Source organism: Triturus cristatus, chromosome 3_2, assembly GCF_964204655.1.
Source record: "Triturus cristatus chromosome 3_2, aTriCri1.1, whole genome shotgun sequence".
NCBI classification, from domain to species: Eukaryota; Metazoa; Chordata; class Amphibia; order Caudata; family Salamandridae; genus Triturus; species Triturus cristatus.
In genome coordinates, this window is record NC_140584.1 from 1,047,196,284 (window position 1) to 1,047,212,453 (window position 16,170).

A 16,170-nucleotide genomic window follows, 5' to 3' on the forward strand; every position below is an offset into this window, starting at 1 on the left:
GTCTTTCCTCCCACTCGATTAACGACAAATGTTCCACCTCACAAAATATGGCAAGTGAAACGTCAGTATGGCACCCAGATCACTGTAATGCTCTGTAGAAAAGTACTCCTTTTAGAATGGTTTCCCCGAACCCCTTTGTTTTTTGCCTGACTGGTGCATATTTGACCAAATGTGCACTGGGTTCCTACTAACCAGGTTACCAGTGCCTGTGTTCTTTCCCAAACCTGTACCTTTCTTTCCACAATTGGCACACCTCTGGCCCACTGTCGTACTTTAATATTCGGGACCGCGTAGGGGACAGGGCCCTACCCCTGTCTATCTTGGTATGAGCAAACCGCAAATGGTAAATGCGGCATGTACGAGTGCTTTATATACCGTTCTAGCTATGAATGCACTGTGTACACGTTATTCTGCTTCACTACGCGGGTTCCATTTTGGAAGCAGTGGCCATCTTGTCATTGCCCTCACATAGGCTATAATGGAGTAAATACGGGCCTCACAGTACATGGGCTTTCCCTCTGACTTCTCTGTGACCCGGGCAGCTGGCTCTGCTGCCCCGGGTCAAACCGGTCTCACGAGCTCCCCTTCCTCAGTCCACCTGTGATTAACATCAGGGCTTGACCCGTCATAAAACCCTTTCATTCTACACAATCCCCCGGCTAACCTCTTCCACACCTGCTTGTTCCTGCTTTATGACTTGTTTCCCAAAACAGGAGATGCTCATGTTTATTGGGGGGTCTATTGACATACGATGTGAGATCTGAACCTTACTGTGTAAATCATTGTGGGCTGGCCGAACTGGAATGTGGGATGGTCATCATGACTCTGCTTTTTCGTTTGTAATGTATACCTTTATATGGCCATATCGTAAACCAAGGAATGTGTGCCTGGAGCATGATATTTTGTACTTAAGGAGAAGTCCGTTCCTATGATTTTCAGCAGTCTCCTGAGAACATACACGCTGTTGTACTTCTAGGATACCTGTCATTGGTCTGCAGCCAATAAACGATTCTTTGACTTCACCCAGAAGACTCTGTGTTTCTGTAGGTCCGGAACAGGGTGAACCCAGAAGTCATAGGGTGTGTGCCCCTGCACCGCTGGGTCTAAATTACCCAGTACTTCAGTTTGGCGCCCAACTCGGGACGATTTCAGCGGTACCAGTCCAAGCCAGAGGTTCGTGAGGAGCTTCGTGTGGAAATTCCGGAGGAAGGCCGCCACTTCATCGACCCCTGCATGTCGACGTGGTCCGAAAGTCTTTTCTGCGAGGTTCTCCGCGTCCCGACGGCTACGAAGGACTGCTGCCCTGATTAATCGACCTGTTTTGGACCCTTGACGAATTTGAGAGAGCGAAACAATCGAGAGAGTCTTCTGGTGACGCCATTGATCAGCAATATTCAGTTAAGTATAAGTGGAGCGTCTCCTATTTGTTTTTGGTATCCTTCGGGATCGTTTGATTTGGTAATTTGGTACTTTGGAGTTTGCAAACGCCAAAACCAGAGGACTCGTGTATTCACGAGACTATCGTAATCGATAATCCTTTGACGTTTGGATCTAGACTAGTGAGCAAAGATGCCTGGTTCTGGACTATTTGGTAGAATATTCTGTTTGGGTTGTGGAAAAGATTTCCAGCTAGAGGAATCATGTCCGGTTCCTCCGGTTGGAACTCCAACTTATGAGCTCTATGTAAACCATGGCGTAGGCCCCATTGCATATAACGAAGTGTGGATCCACTACACCAGGAAAGATGGTGTTTTAAAATGGCCCCAAAATGGTAGTTTTGATACCGATATTTTAGATAATTTGGAAATTAAATTGTTTAAGAAGAAAGCCCGGCCGGCGATGTTTGACTCTTTCCGCTTATGGCGAAAGGAAGCCAAACAGAAGGAAATTAAGCTAGCAAAAAAGAATAAGAGAGAGAGAGGTATGTCAGTAATGCAAGCAGCTGTACAATTTAAAGACAATGAAGAGGAGCAAATGAATGAGCAATTGCACAGGCAGCATAAGTTAGGGATTGACAAATGTTACCCAGCTTTACCACATTCTAAGCAGAATGAGTCCGAAGAAAAGGAGAAAGATCCCCTGATGTCACATTTGTTGAGTTCGCCACCCCCGTATGCTCAAACTGCCATGGTGCATCCCCAGCTTGTAAATATGCCGCCTCCAGTGCATATACTGCAAGCCTTGCCGCAACCGCCAGTTGCTTTGCAGCCAGTTCCTATCCCTGTAGCGCAGCCCTCTCAAGCGCCGCCAGCTGTGCTTCCAACTGCCCCCGCACTTCCTGTGACTTTGCCTAATTCAGCAACTGCCTCCCCTAACACTCTTCCTTCCACCACTCCAGTACCTGTCTCTACATCCTCTTTTCTTCCCTCTGTTTTTCCCCCTGTTCTCGCCTCAGCTTCTCCTTCAGCGCGACAACGCTTAGCTAATGTGGTTACTACATTAATGTCTCCTCTCTTTGAGTCATCTGGTGCGACTCCTGGTTTACAGCGTAAGCAGCTGCGCAGCCAATTGCCTAACCCCGATGAGAAAAAGGTAATAGATAACATGGCGCGTAGATGGATCATTTTTCCTTCACTGTATAATGTGGAATCAGTTGTTAATGTTTTCCATCAATGGGATGCCCCGAAACAGAGATATGTGTTTGAGAAAATGTGCGAAATTCTCTGTGAAGAATTGGAGGATAGTGGTAAAAATCCAAACCCGCAGGAATTGTGTAGAGTGAGGTTCGATTTTGGAACTGGTATAATTGTGGACCGCGAAGTAGATAAAGCAGTTGCGGTTGTATTGTCCTTTAGGAATGACGATTGCCAACAGTCATTGTTTGAACAAGAGGTCCTTGTGGGGAAAAAGGCAAAAGCGCGCCAATACCCTATGAGAGAAGTTCCCCCGGTATGGAAGGAAGCGGTTGCAGCTGCCGGTGGTAACCCCGCTGTGGCAGCGCATTTCCAGCGTGTTTGGGTGCATGTTCCATGGAAGCGCTCTGAGGTGTTAGCGCTTAAGCAGTCCTTGCCTGATCCCCGTAAGAACCCAGCAGGTTATTATAAAGAGTTGTCACAGACGGCAGGGTCATGCATTATGAATCTGGCCGACATAGACATGTTGTTTGGTAATGTTGTTCCACAGCCTCTATGGGGATCAATTCGTAATGTAGATCACAATGCAGAACTAGGGGATACATGGGCTAACATTGTTGCTGCTGATGCTAGACAAACTGGTGGTGCGAAACCAGAACCTTTGGTAGCTGAATTGCCTGGTAGAATCATCACGTATATGAAGACAATAATGCCTGCGATGCGTGTAAATTGGGAAAAGTTATCTGCATGCAAGCAGAAGAAAGATGAGACAGTGTCAGACTTCTTTACTAGGTTTGAAGAAACGTTTATTGATCACAGTGGGCAGGATATGAGTACTGAGGGTGGCCAACGGTTATTTGTGGATAAGTTTGTGCAGAATTTACTTCCTGACCTGTGTAAAAAGTTAAAAGATTCAGAAAGTTCTTGGGCTGTTTCTTCTTCAGCGCAAATACTGGCTACTGCACAGTATTATGAGAACAGAGATAAGGACGAGAAAGATAGAACAGAAAAGAAAACGAAGGAACTAAAGACAAAGGTCCTTTTACAGCAGGCTTATCCGCCACGTGGAGGTCAGAATAATTATAGGCAACCCCAAGGTGTCTATCACCAACCCCAACAGTTTCAGAACAACCAGCAAATGAACGGGTATTACCAACCACGTGTCCCTGTAGGTCCCAACCAATGTTCATACTGTAAAGAGGAAGGTCATTTTAAATATAGTTGCCCTAAATTAATGCAGCGGAACGGTAATATGTATGGCGCAAGAGGTAGGGGTGGTCAGCAAGCTCCTAGAGGCAGAGGGCGTGGAAGTGTTCCTCAGAACGCGCGTCCTCTGCCGCCTCAAAATACCATCAATAGCTTTGATCAGCAAGCTAACGCGATTAGTAATACGGCCCAGTATTATAATAATGATTATTATGTAGAGGACGGTGATGCAGAGAATAATGATTACTAGGACAGCCATAGACAGAGAGAGGGAGTTGTTTCAGTGCCAGTGGATCAGAGTGGACCGTATGTTGAGGTGACTACAGCAAATGTAACGGAGCCTTTTCTGCTAGACACTGGTGCTGCAAAGAGTTCAATCATGCATTCAAAACTCCCTGGCGCACCTTTGTCTGGCGATATAAATGTTTCAGTAGGTTTTTCTGGCGCCCCAGTTAGGAACCCGATTTCTAGTCCCATGTCACTTTCTGTTGGACCTTGCGAGCTGAAAGCACCCCTGATTCTGACAACAGGTTGTGGTGAGAATTTGCTAGGATTAGATTTGTTGAAAAGATTGCACGCTACACTGTATTGTTCTCCTTCAGGAGTACAACTTACATTAGGCAAGAAAGTGATTTCCCCAATGTATTTGTCTAAAAATACAATGCCACCTGAATTGTCATCCCTTCCGGATGCCCTTTGGGCTACTGGTCCCAATGATGTGGGCCTCTTGGAGATACCGCCATATGTGGTGACTTTAAAGGCTAATGTCAGACTGCCACGTATTCCCCAGTACAAGATCTCTAATGAAGGGCAGAAAGCATTGTTAGACATTGTCAGCGACTTGATTCATAAGGGTGTGATTGAAGAGACAAGAGGCAACGTTTGCAATAGTCCGATTTTACCTGTCTTAAAACGAACGGACCCTTCACAGCCACCTGTTTACAGATTTGTGATTGATCTTAGAGAGGTTAATAAGATTGTTGTGCCACAGTTTCCGGTTGTCCCCGATATAACTGCCTTGTTAACAATGATTCCAGCTTCTGCGGCATGGTTTTCAGTGATCGATTTAAAGAATGCTTTCTTTAGTATCCCAATTGCAGAAGAGAGCAGGGACATTTTTGGTTTTAGTCTGGGAGGCCGAAGCTTCCGTTTCAAACGCGCTCCACAGGGCTACTGTGAGAGTCCATCAATATATAGTCAAGCTTTGAAAGCGCAGCTTGATGCACTTGTTTTACCTAGTGGCGCTATCCTGATTCAGTACGTGGACGATTTACTGATCGCCGCGGATACTGAGAAGATTTGTAAAGAAGCCACATTGTCACTGTTACGCCATTTATCCGCTTTCCATCACAAAGTGTCTCTCCGTAAGCTGCAATATTGTCGACAAGAAGTGACCTACTTAGGTCATCTCTTATCGAAGGAGGGAAGGAAACTGACCCCAGAGAGAATTCAAGCCATTGCACAGTTGAGCGTGCCAAAAACACAGAGAGAAGTGCGTGCTTTCTTGGGCATCACTTCATACTGTAGGCATTGGATCCCTAGTTTTTCTTTATTGGCAAAACCTTTGTTAGCCTTAACATGCAAAGACACACCGAATCCTAACCCATGGTCTGAAGAGTGCCAGAAAAGTTTTGTGGAATTGCATAATGCATTATGTTCAGCACCTGTGTTGGGTACTCCTGACTACAGCAAACCTTTTACATTGTATGTTCACGAGAAAGATGGATGTGCGTTGTCAGTGTTAACACAGCCTTTTGGCGACAGACCGCGCCCATGCGCATATTTTTCATCTACCTTGGACCCTGTAGCGAGGGCATTGCCAAGCTGTCTGAGAGCGACAGCTGCTGCAGCGATGTCTATCCGACAATCTGCTGGTTTGGTAATGGACAACACATTGATTGTTATGGTTCCACACGCTGTAGACACATTATTAAATAGGACCAAGACACAACACTTGACTAGTGCGCAGCTATCAGGTTATGAACTTACACTGTTAGCTAACCACATACACATAAAGAGATGCAATACGCTGAATCCAGCCACATTGTTGCCAATTCCAGCAGACTCAGATGAGATTGAGCAACATGATTGTCTGTTCAGGACAGAAGAAGAGACGAAAGGGAGAGTAGATCTAAAAGATACTCCCCTGACTGAGTGTGATGGCACTTTATGGGTAGATGGGTCATGTTTTAAGCTCCCTAATGGTGACACGACTGCTGCATATGCTATCACGACTTTGCACACGGTCGTGGAAACTGCACGAGTGCCACATAATTCGGCCCAAGCAGCGGAATTAATCGCCCTCACGAGAGCATGTGTGTTGTCTGAAGGAATGAGAGTGAACATATACACAGATAGCCAGTACGCCTTTGGCGTGGCTCATAATTTTGGGCGACTGTGGAAGGAGCGTGGGTTCCTGACGTCGCATGGAGCTAAAATTCAGAATGGCAAGTTGGTGAATGATCTCCTTGAGTCACTGACCCTACCGTTGCAAGTTGCGATCATGAAATGCAGTGCGCACAGGAAAGTCACAGATGATGTTGGACGTGGGAATGCGTTTGCTGATGAGACCGCGAAAGAAACGGCACAGAATGTGAAGACTAGAATGTATGTTGCAGGTCCCGCAAGATGGGTTAATGATGTGGGAATGTGTGAGAACACAATAGAGAGTGTGAAGTCGCTTCAAGCTGAAGCCACAGAGGAAGAGTTAAGCAAGTGGAGAGAAAGTATGGGTAAGTTGGATGAGAATGGTTGTTGGATTGATCTGACAGAACATAGGCGATGGTTGTTGCCTGATGCATATGTGCTTCCGGTGGTTACTATGGCACATGGAATGGCACATATCAGTACGAAAGGTATATGCAAGTTGTTGGCTCCAGTATGGCAGAATGCTGGGATTCCCAAGTGTGCAGAGAATGTGGTCAAGAATTGCATAGTATGTTTGAAGTACAACCCTGGTAGGGGAACCCCAACTCCGGCTGGTCACTTTGCACCCCCATCATGTCCATTTGAAGTTTTGCAGCTGGACTTTATTCACATGGAAAGATGCAACAACCTGAAATATGTACTGGTGGTTGTTTGTGCCTTCTCAAAATGGATAGAGGCTTATCCTCTGAAAGATAACACTGCCCTATCCACAGCCAAAGCCCTTGTGAAGGAGTTCTTCCCTAGGTTTGGGATGCCAAGAATGGTGTGGTGTGATAACGGAAGTGAGTTTGTGGGTAAAGTGATGAAGAATGTATGTGAAGGGCTAGGGATAAAGCAGAAGTTCCATGCTGCAAATCACCCCCAATCAGCTGGATTAGTAGAACGCTACAATGGAGCCTTAAAGCTCAAGCTGGCCAAAATCCAGGCGAGCACCGGTCTTAAATGGCCTGACGCTCTGCCCCTAGCACTCCTGTCCACCAGAATGACCATACACTCACGAGTGGGACTTAGTCCCTATGAGTTCGTCTTTGGCCGCCCGGCTAATGTATGGGGCGTGCCAAGACCGGCGAAATTTAGTGAGATAGAACATCCAGTACTGCTCGATTACCTGTATGATTTGACTGTTAAACTGCGTGTTTTGCACCAACAGGTACATGATACTCTTCCCCAAGCCTCTGAACCTCCTGGTCACCCTATCAACCCTGGTACGTGGGTGCTAGTCCGAAATTTCCAGCGTAAGAGCAACAACGAGCCTCGCTGGATCGGCCCTCATCTTGTTCTTCTTTCGACAAGATCAGCAGTGCGAGTGAAAGGGAAGAAGCACTGGATTCATGGTACCCACTGCAAAGTAGTCCCCTTGCCTCTGCCATATGACCAGTGGGTCAAGGAGGGTATCGCCGACTCAGAGACAGACATTGTACCTCGCCTTGTACCATTCAGTGACGCACGCTTAAGAGGCACAGTTTCAGACCAAGAGAGTGACAATATTCGGCAGGAAGCTGTGCCACCATCAAGTCGACTGGACACCACTGAGCCTGAACTTTTGTTTCAAGACCAAACAGCATCTGGCCGTCTCCGCTATAATTTGAGACCAAGGCCCATGGACAAATAAAGATTTCCTCACTATTTTTCTTTTGACATTTTTGCTCTCCCATCTGAAGGACTTTCTTGATTTTTGTTTTTCGAACCACCATCCGGGTTCTGCCGCAGGGTCGCGGTGCCAAGACTTTGGGGTACAGGCCGAAGACGCTAGGTCAACGGTTCTGGTTGGTCTAGGGCGTTTCCCTGGACTGACAGGTGTGCCCCTCAGCAGAAGAAACTCATCCACCGCGAGCGGCCCGAGTAGAGGATGGAGTTTTTTAAGATGGAGAGACCGATTGAGGAAATGAACTCTAACGCAAGGATGTGAAAAATTATGAAAAGTAAATGTTTTGTCTTTTTGTGCCTTTTTACACTGTGTAGTATCATAATGTTTATTGTAGGGTTTGTGTTTTTCTCCGCTCAAAAGCCCATTGAACCCACTGAACAGCCTTTACCTCTTTCTACTGCCTCCTCTCACTCTTTTCACCCTTTGCCTGAGCACGAACAGACCAGACGATCAGAGTTCGTAAATAACTTGTTTATCCAACTCTTGCACCAACACCAACTGGTAATGAATACGACCAATTGCTGGGAGTGTGGGTTAATGCCCCATACCATTAACAAAGGTATTCCCTACCTGGTGCTGCCGTACAGTTACAATGGATCGTCATGGGCATTCCAAACCATGTTTCTCTATGCTCTAGATACATATTCCCCTCGCCAACCGCGTTCCATCAGACCTATCACCAATAATAAGGCTTTGATGAAAGGAGTTGCCGATATGAGTAGGGATATCGATGCTTACTCATCCATTCCCAAAGAAGAGCTGAGACCTTATGTAGGATGGAACGCGACGGGGTATAGTATTAGTCTGGGTGAAAGACAGCGAAAAATCTCATCTCCAATCTGGGTCGTACCCCACATGGGTCGGTTCTGCTTACAGGGTAATGGTCAGAATCCTAGAGCTCAACTGGGAAGGAGTGACTGTACTGAAACGTACACCTTCCCATCACAGTTTTCCCCTGCGTTTTTGGCTGCTAAGGGCACATATTTCATCTGTCATGACCGAGCATATACATGGCTGCCCCCTGATTTCTCGGGCACATGTTATATTGCGAACTTGCTACCGCCGACATTTACTGCTGCCTCTGACTATCACAAGACCAGAGTTGTGAGAGGTGTGATTAGTAAGGAGGATACTGCCGGTCAGGAAGCAGGAGACTTCTTCCTGGGTTTCCTGCCGTTTTGGGGACCTATGGTCAATAGTAGGAACCTGAGACAGCTGACTCGTGTGGTTGAATCCACTGTCAATGTAACGGCTGGTGCCCTTAGTAATCTGACAGCTGAGCTCCAAGCGGATCGCCTTATGACTCTGCAGAACCGCATGGTTCTAGACGTTATTCTTGCAGACCGCGGTGGGGTATGCAAGGTCATCCAATCCAGTTGCTGCATTTTCATACCAGATAATGCTCCAACAGTGTATCAAGCCATCTCCAAGCTCCATAAAATATCTGAAGCCATACACGTGGATAAGGGCGATTGGTCACTGGTGGGGTGGTTCTGGGAATTGATATCTGCCTGGGGTTGGAAAGTTCTGATGGTCATTGGAATGATCTTAGCCATTCTTTTCCTGTTCTGTCTGTGTATACAGTGTGCTCCCGCGATATGTGGCCTCTGTGCTACCTTATGTGTAAGGAAACCTGTATCGAGGGACGAACTAAGTAATAGGATGATGCTACAGCAACATCTCCATGACTTTGCGGACATTGACCTAGACTCGGATTAAGATGAGTATAGTGATTGCCTATGTAAGGGCAAAAGGAGGGTCTGTCGTACTTTAATATTCGGGACCGCGTAGGGGACAGGGCCCTACCCCTGTCTATCTTGGTATGAGCGAACCGCAAATGGTAAATGCGGCATGTACGAGTGCTTTATATACCGTTCTAGCTATGAATGCACTGTGTACACGTTATTCTGCTTCACTACGCGGGTTCCATTTTGGAAGCAGTGGCCATCTTGTCATTGCCCTCACATAGGCTATAATGGAGTAAATACGGGCCTCACAGTACATGGGCTTTCCCTCTGACTTCTCTGTGACCCGGGCAGCTGGCTCTGCTGCCCCGGGTCAAACCGGTCTCACGAGCTCCCCTTCCTCCGTCCACCTGTGATTAACATCAGGGCTTGACCCGTCATAAAACCCTTTCATTCTACACAATCCCCCGGCTAACCTCTTCCACACCTGCTTGTTCCTGCTTTATGACTTGTTTCCCAAAACAGGAGATGCTCATGTTTATTGGGGGGTCTATTGACATACGATGTGAGATCTGAACCTTACTGTGTAAATCATTGTGGGCTGGCCGAACTGGAATGTGGGATGGTCATCATGACTCTGCTTTTTCGTTTGTAATGTATACCTTTATATGGCCATATCGTAAACCAAGGAATGTGTGCCTGGAGCATGATATTTTGTACTTAAGGAGAAGTCCGTTCCTATGATTTTCAGCAGACTCCTGAGAACATACACGCTGTTGTACTTCTAGGATACCTGTCATTGGTCTGCAGCCAATAAACGATTCTTTGACTTCACCCAGAAGACTCTGTGTTTCTGTAGGTCCGGAACAGGGTGAACCCAGAAGTCATAGGGTGTGTGCCCCTGCACCGCTGGGTCTAAATTACCCAGTACTTCACCACATATAAGTCCCTTGTAAAAAGTACCAGTGGTTCCAAGGCCATTGTGACCAGAGAGGGTCTATAAGGGCTGCAGCATGTATTGTGCCACCCTAACGGACACTTCACCAAACACAAGCACGGTGCCACTGCAGCCTGAGTGTTCTGGTGAACATAAGTGAAGAGTCAACCTGGCACACATGTGTGTGCAAGGCCTACAAGCACAGCAAGAAGCATGGGTAAGTCATCCCTACAACAGGCTTTACAGCAATAAGCCTGGGTGCATTATACCTCATGTGAGGGCGTACCTGCTTAAGATGAAAAAGTTACTTACCTTCGGTAACGATATATCTGTAAGAGGCATAGATTGTTTATAGATTCCTTACCTGTAGAATAACCTCCAGGCGTCAGACTGGGACCGGAGAATATTTTCGTCAGCAGTGCCCCTGCATGTCGCAAGGTGGTGTCGGTTCTTTTACACGACATTCCATGCCAGAAGAGCATAGCCATGCAAGAGATTGACCACTGGTGCATAAAACTAGGGCCCTGAAAGGGATTCCCTGACCTTAGAAGTCAGTTTGCAGATCGGGGGGATGGGTGGCGCGGTAAGGAATCTATAACTAATCTATGTCTCTTACAGATATATCGTTACCGAAGGTAAGTAACTTGTTCATCTGAGAGAGACAATTAGTTATAGATTCCTTACCTGTAGAATAGATACCCCAGCAATGCCAACCCTGGAGGTGGGTCTGCGAACCAAGTTTACACCAGAAAGTCCTGGAGAACAGAATGGCCAAAGAAGCTGTCTCTCCGGACTTGGCTGTCCAGGCAGTAGTGTTTTGTGAACGTGTTCAGAGATGCCCACGTAGATGCCGGACAGAAGTCATTGAGTGGGACTCCCTGTCCCAAAGCAGTGGTAGCTGCCGTCGCCCTGGTGGAAAGGGCGCGCAGTCCCACTTAAGGCTCCTTCTTTGCCAAAGAGTAGCAAGCTTTAATGCACAAAACGACCCACCTAGAGATGGTCCGTTTGTGCACGGCCCAACCTTTTTGGCGCCCACGTAGCCAACTAAGAGCTGGTCATCCACCTGGAATTACTTGGTGCAATCCAAATAAAATGAAAGCGCATGTTTTGGACCCAGTAGGTGGAGCCTCTGTTCCTCCATAGAAGGATGTGGAGGCAGAAAGAAGGTGGGCAAAGTGATGGTTTGGCCAATGTGGAAAGAAGTAACCACCTTGGGAAGAAAGGAAGGTCTGGTTCTGAGGACGACCTCGTCCGGATGAACAGCCAGAAAAGGAGGCTTTGAAGAAAGAACTTGGAGCTCACTCACCCTGCAAGCAGAGGTGATGGCAACCAGAAAGGCAGTCTTTAAAGTAAGACGTCTGAGAGGACAGTTATGAAGAGGCTCATTGGGAGAGCACATAAGGTAAGTTAGAACCAAGTTCAAGTCCCACTGAGGCATTACAAAGGGAACAGGAGGAAAAAGATGAGTAATGCCCTTAAGGAAGCGATTTACAACAGGGTTCTTGAATAGAGAAAGCTGATCAGGAAGCATAGGAAAGGTTGAAATGGCTGCAAGGTAGCCCTTCGGAGTGCCCAGAGCAGAGCCCTGCTGGGCCAAAGACAGGATAAACAAGAGAACCTCAGGAAGAGGGACAGAAAGGGGATCAACAGCCTTTGCTGTGCACCATGCCACAAATGTGTTCCATCTGCAGGCGTATACCGTCTTAGTGGAGGGACGCCTGGCTGCCAAGATAACATTACAGACTTCGGGAGGAAGCTCAAAGGCTGTAACTGTGGCCGCTCTATCCACACGCAAGGAGGTAGAGACTGGACAGGTTCAAGTGAAGGACCATCCCCCGCTGCTGCGACAGAAGATCCTCCCAAAGAGGCAGTCGGACCAGAGGATCGACTGCCATGTGTAATAGCTCGGGACACCAGACTCTTCGTGCCCAATCCAGAGCCACAAGGATGACTTGGGCCCTGTCGCGCCTGATTTTCTTCAGGACTCTGGGTAGAAGTGGCATAGGCGGAAAGGCGTATAGAGAACCGCAACTACACTTGCGACGAAAAGCGACGCCTAGCAAGTGCCGCCTTGGAAATTCCAACGCGCAGAATTGCTGACATTGCGCGTTCTGTTCGGTGGCTCGCCCCACTACTGAAAGAGACCTAGCGCCACATTCGAGTGAAGACGCCAATCTTGATCCATCATGCGTCTGCGGCTGAGTTCATCCACCCTGGCGTTCAGTTAAGCTGCCAGGTGTTGAACCACCAGGGATATGCCCTGATGTTCCAGCCATGTCCAGGGATGTAGATCCTCTTGGCATAGGTTCCACGACCCCACCCCGCCCTGTTTGTTGCAGTACCACATGGTAGTGGTGTTGTCCGTGAACACCTGCACCACTCTCCCCTGGACAGAGGGAAGGAATGCTTTCAGTGCAAGACGGATCACCCGAAGCTCCAGAAGGTTGATGTGGAGCCGAGGCCCCACCGGAGACCAGAGGCCTCTGATCTCGGCCTCTCCCATGTGGCCGCGCCACCCTAGAAGTGATGCATCTGTCACCACTGTGTACTCCGGTTGGGGAAGGAAGAGGGATCTGCCGTTGACCCAATACTGGTTCGTTAGCCACCACTGCAATTGACATGCAGTGCACTCCAGTATCTGAACGCAATCGGACAGACTCCCCTGATGCTGTGCCCACTGGAACTTCATGTCCCACTGCAGAGCCCGCATATGCCACCTAGTACGATCTACCAGAAGGATGCAGGAGACCATGAGGCCCTGCAGCCTCATAGTCATTGTGACCGAAACCCGAGATAAAGGCTGAAAGATCGGAATCATAGCCCGAATATCCAGGACTCACTGTTTGGAAGGATAATTTCACTAGATATGGTGGTATTGGTAATAGGTAATAGGTGCCTGTAGGGGATGTATGACGTTACAACGCATACATTTACATCGCGGTACATTACATCGCGGTTTTTACAATGCAAGTCGTTACAACGACTTGCGTTGGAGTGCGCTGGACTTAGGAGTAGTATAATTTACTATTCCAACTACGTACAGTAGGGAAGGTGTTGGATAGTAAATTATACTATTCCTTGTCCTAGAGCGCCATCTAGCGCAAGTCGTTGTAACAACTTGCGTTGTAAAAAACGCGTTGTAATGGCATCGCGATGTAATCCCCGCGTTGTAAACGATGTTTCCCGCCTGTAGGTAATTCCACCAGGTATTCAAAAAGATTATATTAGTGACGGTGCTCAAGGGTTAGATAGAACCACCTGCCTCCCTCAGTTATTGTGGCAAAAGCAACAAAGAGTCATCAAATATGTACCCAAGCACACGTAAAATTTCAGTTCACAGTTAGCGAATTAGATCACATATGCAACACAATAAATCAGTCTTTGGTTTCTTTCTCGTTTCTTTCTTCTTTTTAATTATTCCGTTTGTAAAGTAGTTCCCGAGCCAACACTTGTTTCGTCGCCTCAGTATAATTGTACATGCGACTTGTTCACGGCTAGGTAGAGAGTGATGTGATATTTTACATTAGTTTGTTGTTTTTTATGATTTCTCGCAGACATTTGTTATTATTAAAAACAAATGTGCTCCCAGGGTAATTATAAAGACATTGTGCTAATTGATGTGTTGACACCTCATAGTCCGGTGTTTGTTCATGCAAATAAAACAATATAGCCCAAAAGTTAAGTAAATCAAGGTTATTCTAGACCCTACCAAACTTATTCAACCAAGACCCACTGACCTGAACACTTTTGCTGTATTGCGGTCTGTAAAGTATGCATAAGAAGGAGAGAAGGGGGGAAAACACAAAAAGTGTAAATACAATCCGTGTTGATCTCTATGGTTTCGAGCTCAAAATAAAGGCTGTCGAGTGATAACACCCTGCTTAAAGAACCCGTGAGTATATACATACTTATAGCGCGGTGATAATTCCAAGCCAAACTAATCTTGTGGCGTGAGGGCAATTCCTATTAAGGGCTGAACTTCGATATCACGGAAACTCCAAATTTAAACTTGTGGTCTCCAATCTAATTTAGAGAAAGACAAATATAGTATGTCTTTGCTTTCGTAAATTGTAGCATTGTAGTTAGGTGAAATTCCACCTTGTATTTCTAGAATTCTTGTATTCCACGTTCTAACGTGTACAAGTCAAAACATGTGCTAAGTCCCTTACCTCTGGACTGTATAAACTGCGCTGCCGAAAGACACAGCTTCCTCCTCACGCCGGACTCCAAATGCAAGTGCCAGCATATCGCCACAACGCGACTTTCTAGTCCTGGGGTGTCACATGATCGCTAAGTCAGAGCGTGATCACGTGTATTGTTAAGAAATGGCAAGCTCCATGTTGAATTGGTCAACGAGTCGCCGAGTGCATGTATAAAAATGCCTGAAAAAACGATTCAGCAAGTAGTTTAAAAGTGTTCGCATGGTCTATATTTAAAAATACCAATTGTCCCGTGTGGAAAGTAAAGGGAATAACAGGAGTCACTAATTTACCAACACATGATGCTATAATCAGAAAAGACCCTATATATAGGGGTCAAGGGTCTAATATGCAGCGATGTGAAAAACAAAAGTTAACAAATCCGTAACAGTGTGACGGTATTCCCTATGTATGTTAATCCATATTCAGTGGCGGCCATCATGAATCGGGACAGAGACATGCTTGAGATAAGGAGTATGCAAAAAATTATTACGAGTGCGCGTTCAAGGTGGTGAGCATTCTTCATGATTAGGTACGGCACAGGCCTCCTCCTGGCACTGGGGGAGCACCTGCGCTACCGTATCCCACACAGAGTGGGTGTAATGGCCCAACAGACGTGGTGTTTACCGACAGCAGTCCCAAGCTGGAGGAAGAAAACATCTTCTTCCCAAGATGGTCCAGCTTTTTGGATTCCCTATTAGGTGGAGTATTAGGGAATGCACCTTTGGACATCGAAGCTTGAACCACCTAACTCTCAAGGGTGGGATGTTGGGAGAGGAAAGTGGGGTCATCCTGAGCCGGACGGTGGCATCAGACAATCATCCTATCCACAGGAGCCCCTGTGTTGGGCCTGGACCAGGTGCCCAAAAAGGTGTCAGTTAGGGCTTCATGAAACGACAGCAGGGGCTCCGAAGAGCTCGCTGCCGGTTGAAGCACCTGTGACAGGATGTTAGTCCTAACCACCACCGTAGGTGGCTCGAGGTTGAGAGCCTTGGCCTCCCTACGCAACACCATTGCGTAAGACCCTCCCTCCTCGGTAGCCACGGTAGGAGGAGATAACTTACCAAAGTCTGGGGAGATATCCAGATCACTAGCATCCCCCAACTCCTCTCTCCAGTCCGGATCATACTCCAACTGGTCAGTTAAAGGGTCTCCAGATCCCTCCCAGTCCTCCTCACCCTCCTCTGGTTGCTAATCTAGCCAGAAAGAACCAAGGTGGAACAGGGATACAAAAGTACCCGTCGGCGCCAGATCCGGCGTCAGTCGACGTCGGTCTGGCTCCGTGTCCACGACAGGGTAGAGGCCGGGGTTGATGCCGGTTGAATCGACGCTTGTGGAGGTGTAATGAGGTCGAGCGGCGCCGATCCGAATCCAGGCCTGGATCCAAGGGGACCCTGCGGTGCCGGGGTCAAAGCCGCCGGCGTCAAAGGCCCAGGTCCCCCAGCCGAGTCCGCAGGCCCAAAGGCGTGCCAGCGGAGTTGGGCTGCACGAAATG

General features: G+C 47.4%; 1 protein-coding gene across 4 annotated transcripts in view; it reads right to left on the reverse strand.

Moving 5' to 3' along the window:
- TSPOAP1 (TSPO associated protein 1) overlaps positions 1-16,170 on the reverse strand; it is a 3,327,443-nt gene that overhangs the window by 1,572,293 nt on the left and 1,738,980 nt on the right. The gene's annotated exons all lie outside the window — the stretch shown is intronic.